Genomic DNA, 6,469 nt, shown 5'->3' with positions numbered 1-6,469 from the left:
TCCACTGGGTAAATAAAAAATGGAACAGAAGAAATATCGTATGTTAATCAGTGAGTGATCTATATTGAGTTTTTTATATTTTTCTCCACAAAGTAGATGTAGCTTAAGTTTTAAGCTTAGTGTGTTTTTATAATCTCATGTGTCTGAAATTGTCTAATTAAGGATCTATAGGAAGTCTTTTCCTTCTCCAAACAGTAATATGAAAATGCCACAAACCTCTAAGATGATTACAATCAATGGGCATTTTATACCACTCAAGAAAGTAATACAGTAATATATATTTATATATTCCTGACATTATGTGTTCTCATATCAGTGTTATTTTTAACAATAATGAGAAGAATATAGGAGTATTGCTGTTGCTGTTGTTTGTAACTTGAAGCCTAAGAGGGAGACACCAGATTCAGTGTTATATTCACAATGCCCAATGTTTCATTTCATTTAGAATTTAATTTTTTTTTAATTTCATTATTGACTTTAGCGAGTGAGGAAGGGAGAGAGAGAAAGAGAAACAATGGCTAGTTGTATGACTCAGCAGAAGGTTGCTTCTCCTGTGTGCCATGCCAGGAATTGAACCTAGGACATACACATGTGTAGGCTTATGCTCTACCACTGAGCAAATCGGCCAGGGCTGATATTATGATTTTTAACCCTAGCAACAAGCAGATGGGGAACCCTCATCGCTCCCTGCCGGGTGCTCACCATTCAGGCTGTCTGGGGAGGGGGCATGCACATGTGGAGAGAGGGGATGACATGACAGCACCACGTGCATGCTGAAAAGAAACACAGTTCACAGTGTAAACAAAACTCCTCACGTAAATGTCTCTGAGAACTCCACGATTCTGGCTTTTGAGCTCTGAGCTACCATATTCATACCACAGAACATTAATATTTCACAATGAATGCTAGTATGTCACAGTGTTAATCCTTTGCATTTTGTAACTTAGAAATTTTCTCTGAGAAATCATCCCAGCAGATTTGCCTCTAACATTTCCATTGAAAATTCCATCACTGCTTTCAGCCAGCCTGTGTTCACCCTCTGACATGTGATGTGTTTTGAGGGTTTTCTTTGCAAGCTCAGATCCCTTGTAACTAAGCTACAGTGTCAGGATGTTAAACGACTGTGTTTGCTAGTCACATATTGCTGTACAACTAGAGAGGGAAAAGAGTCAAAGAAGACATTTATCAAGTTTCTAGCAACTTTAAAAACGCAAATGTTGGTACATCAAAGATTCTGATTCATTGTTAAAGTAACACAGAACAAATTTTTGAACTTACTAATAAATTGTCAGTTTGAAATGAGTAAGCTGTTCCCGGATGGTTGGCTCAGTGGGTAGAGCATCAGCCTGGCATGTAGACATCCTGGGTTCGATCCCTGGTCAGGGAACACATGGTAAGCAACCATCTGATTCTCTCCCATTCCCTTTCCCCTTCCTCTTTCCCTTCCCCTCTCACAGCCAGTGGCTTGATTGGTTCAAGCATCAGCCTCAGACAGGGCATGCCATTGGATCCGGGTCAGGGCACATGTGAGGTCTATCTCCCTTCCTCTCACTTAAAAAATAAAAACAAACAAACAAACAAACAAACAAATAAATAAAAGAAATGAATAAGCTATGGAATGTTGATCTACCTTGATCTTGCAGTAGGATTATAGGAAACACTTGCTTCTGATAAATCCATAGAAAATGACAAGTAGAAAAGCAAGACATACATGCTCCCTAATGTCTGGAGCTGTCACAATTCTTCTGCACTGAAACCCAAACTCATTAACCAGTTGCACACAGCAGAGAATCCACAGCTAATCATGCTGCTTTATATTAAATGAGCCCTACTCAGAAGTGTGTCCTAGTCTAGTCAGAAGACAGTACCTGGGAATTGGGAGGGGACTATAGATTGAAAATTGATCAGAAAGGAATAAAAGTGGAACTTAGAAAATAAAAATCACTCCATTTTCTAGTGAGAATTTCTAAAACCCCTGACATTCTGACTTGCCTGCTTGCTGGGGTTGGGTTATTTTAAATAACTGGTGTCATTCTTCATACCCAGAGTGACCACTACACTAGGTTACAAGAGGGCTAAATGTAGCATCCTGAACTAAATAAAAAGCTTTGCAATATATTTGAAAATACAGAATACAGAAATAAGTACAAAATAATAAAACATTTCAAAAGCCATGGCCTTTATAGATGGTATCTAGGTAAAGAAACAGGAGAATGGAGAGAGATTATTTAGAGAAATCCAATGTTGAGGTAATTTTGCAGTAAGAAAATGAAAACAACTGGTATAGAAAATATAATTAAATTTAGCATAATGAATAATCATCAGGTATGAAATATGTGCCAGGCATTCAGTGGGGCCCTAGCAATACCAGCTCAGCCCCCTGATGACACACACAAAAGAAAGAGGGGGCTTGTGATGACTGCATGGTGACAAGTAAGTACTAAACTTATCGGATGATTATTTCATAAGGTATATAAATTTCTAGTCACTCTGTTGTACACTGGAAACTAATATTGTGTGTCAACTGTCATTAAATATTTAAAAAGAGGACAATTGTCATGTTTAGTCCAGTGCAAGAAGTTTTGTTTGGATGAGAAGCCAGCATTGGGGGATAATAAGAAATAAGGCAATTAAAATAGAAAACTCCAATGAGAACATATACTTGATGTTCAAAGCAGCCATGTGATTACCCATAAGGAGTCAAAACTAACTGGCCTGGAAGTACATTGGAAAGTTGTCATTAGAATGACACTGAATTGGCCATGGGGTTCTAGGACCTGCAGCCCAGCCCCATCGACTTTCAGTGATCACTCAGCTCTGTCACACTGACCATATGGTGACTCCCAGCAAGCCCTAGGGAAGCCAGGGTAACACCTGTTCCTGCAGATCTGCTGTATTCCAGCGCAGCCGAATATTCTTCTCTCTGTGGAACAGGGTTGTCATCTTTGTTCCTAGCAAGCAGAAACCAAAATCAAGAGTCCCAAATTATAAGTAAACATGTTTTCTTGATGTTACTACCACAGAGCACTTGAACTGCTGGCCTTCAATAAAGATATGCACTTCATGGAAAGCAGCTCATATATGTACACTTCCCAACCCAGTAAAGTAATGGTTTTCACAGATGGCTGAACCTATAGGGGTGAGAATGGTCCTTATGTTTAGCTAACTCCTTTTTAAGTAGGAGAGCTGTGCTCCAATTCCACACCTCAGTCCTCCAGGAATGCATGTGGGACAACAGGATCAAGGCATGCCATGAACAAATCAAATGTCTGCCTCACACCAGGGTCAGGACCCCAGATGAGCTTCCCTGAGCAGAAAGCACTTTTGAGGGAGACAAGATCAGTCCATGCCCTGCTGGAACCCACAGTGCCCTAAGTAATTGGGCTATGCTGACAGGCACTAATATTTAGATTCCTTGAAATGTTTTAACACAGTAATATCATTGAAAAATTAAAATGATGCAAATATTCGCATGCCATAACATCATTATGCTGAGAAAATGGGTTCATTTATTTTGTGAACGGTATCTAAGTGTCATTTAGCACCAAGTGGGTCAAGAATATCAGAGTGGAGTCCTAAGTAAGCACTGTTATTTGTCTGTTCTTGTCAATATTTTACTGAACTCATTCTTGAATAAAGTAGCTACTTTAAAAAGCATGTGAAGACTGGAGATTTGGATAGCCTTACCAGGTGGTGGCGCAGTGGATAGAGCATCAGACTGGGATGCAGAGGACCCAGGTTCGAGGCCCCGAGGTCATCAACTTGAGCGTGGGCTCATCCAGTTTGATCGAGGCTCGCCAGCTTGAGCCCAAGGTTGCTGGCTTGAGCAAGAGGTCACTCAGTCTGCTGTAGCCCTCCCGTCAAGGCGCATATGAGAAAGCAATCAATAAACAACTAAGGTGCCGCAACAAAGAATTGTTGCTTCTCATCTCTCTCTGTACAAGTCTGTCTGTCCCTCTATGTCTCTCTCTCTCTCTCTCTCTCTCTCTCTCTCTCTCACACACACACACACACACACACACACACACACACACACACACACACACACATACACACGACTGGAGATTTGTATAGTCTTTTTCAAAAGAGATGCCTAAATAAGATTATTGAATTGGAAGACTGGTTAAATTCTTTAAAGGCAAGAATTCATAGCAGCTGATCATTTTTTACAGATAAAATGCTAACCTCGGAAGATCTATTGGCTGAGGAATGTTGGCCAAATTCAGGGTACAATACATCTCAGATTCAAGCAAACTTTGTAGAACATGCGTGAACTTGACAGAACACTCCTATTGTCATTTGTCTCTTTCCAATGTGGGGCACATTTTTTTGTTTCACAAGGAACATTTCCTTTGTCACATTCATTTTCTCCTTCCCACCACACAGGTTCCTAATACTGCAAACACAGCCACGGGCCCAGATACATTTACATAATAGACTGTAAAAATGATGACCATTGAAGAACTCTTCTAATCTCTTCTATTTTTCTCATGGAAAGTTCATGGCAAGAGAGACTTACCCAGACAGCACAACCCTTCAGAACCAGAACAGAGCTGGACCCCAGAGTTCCTGACTTCCCATTAGGATTCTTCTCAATACATTGTGCTGTTCATTAGTATACAAACTAGTCCATTAACTGTATGTATTTTGTGTAGGATTCAGGAGAGAACTCTTACCACGTGGTTCTCATGGCACTTTATTTCTGTGCTTCTTAGGTTACATCATCACTGAGTTATTAAAACTGAAATGAAAAAGCTAAACAAGCAAAGTGATCAGTCTCATTGCTACCATGACAGGAAGGAAAGAAACCATGACAGTGGTACTCAGGGTTTGTATCCTGATGCTAATAACTGCATCCCAAGCACAGTACAGCTGCAAGGCCAGCTGTGGTGAAGCTCCTAGAATTCAGAGCCTGTGATCCTGGGGAAGGAACACTGAACACTTATGGCTTAAGGTGGTGAGTTACCGGCCAGCATACTGAAGCCCTAAAGTCAAACCATGGTCTTCAGGAAGGAAAACAAACACTCTCATTTCCCAATCTTAAATTTCAAAGCTAAAATGTTTTTGGACTACAGTTGAATATCTATATTCTCAGTAAAATATATAGATTAAATGTCTTATTTTCCCCAAGTTTTAGCATGTAGTAAAACTTCAAAGGCTTATATTAAATCACATCTAAACTAAACAGATGACTTTGGCTCTACAGAATAAAATTCATACATATTGAACAAGAGGAGAGTTCCAGACAGTAAATACCAAGATGTCTCCAAAACTTAAGTATAAATGTGATGTTACAGAATCTCTAGACTCTTCATGTTTTGTGGGTGTTTTTTATTTTAATGGGGTGACATTGATAAATCAAGGTACATATGTTCAGAGAAAACATCTCTAGGTTATTTTGACATTTGATTATGCTGCATACCCATCACCCAAAGTCCAATTGTCTTCTATCACCTTCTAACTGGTTTTCTTTGTGCGCCTCCCCTGCCCCAACCCCCTCCCTCTCTTCCCCCCCACCCTGTAACCCCCACACTCTTGTCCATGTCTCTGAGTCTCATTTTTATGTCCCACTTATGTATGGAATCATATAGTTCTTAGTTTTTTCTGATTTACTTATTTCGCTCAGTATAATGTTATCCATCCATGTTGTTGTAAATGATCCGATGTCATCATTTCTTATGGCTGAGTAGTATTCCATAGTATATATGTACCACTCATCCACTGACGGACACTTGGGCTGTTTCCAGATCTTCGCTATTGTGAACAATGCTGCCATAAACATGGGGGGGGGTGCATTTTTTTTTTTCAAACAGTGCTATGGTGTTCTTGGAGTATATTCCTAACAGTGGGATAGCTGGGTCAAAGGCAGTTCAATTTTTAATTTCTTGAGGAATCTCCATACTGTTTTCCATAGTGGCTGCACCAGTCTGCATTCCCACCAGCAGTGCAGGAGGGTTCCTTTTCTTCTACATCCTCGCCAGCACTTAGTCTGTGTTGTTTTATTGATGAGCGCCATTCTGACTGGTGTGAGGTGATATCTCATTGTGGTTCATATACCTATTGGCCATCTGTATGTCCTCTTTTTTTGAGGGGGCAACTAGGGGTTAGACCTAAAGTTAACTTACTTTTAATTACTGAACGAGCCACTTGAATATAATCTTTACCAAAAAAAATTATTCTTTCATAATAATGAAATTGAAGAAAAATGAACTACTTTAAAATTCTAAAATTGGGAAAACAGAAGAAGAAACTATAAATCTAATTTCCCTCACTTAATTGTTAGTAATGATATATGCACAAAAATTCAATTTATTTTCTTCATTTTGTTTTTATCAGCTAATAGACAATATGTGAGATGAAGAAATATTAACTTTCTTTTAGATTATATAATGTAGAAGTCTAACGAATTATGTGGTTTTAAATTATCTGCACCATTTTAAATAACCAACTTGACTTTTATTGCCCATAA

Source organism: Saccopteryx leptura, chromosome 1, assembly GCF_036850995.1.
Source record: "Saccopteryx leptura isolate mSacLep1 chromosome 1, mSacLep1_pri_phased_curated, whole genome shotgun sequence".
Classification (NCBI taxonomy): domain Eukaryota; kingdom Metazoa; phylum Chordata; class Mammalia; order Chiroptera; family Emballonuridae; genus Saccopteryx; species Saccopteryx leptura.
This window is presented reverse-complemented; position numbering follows the sequence as displayed.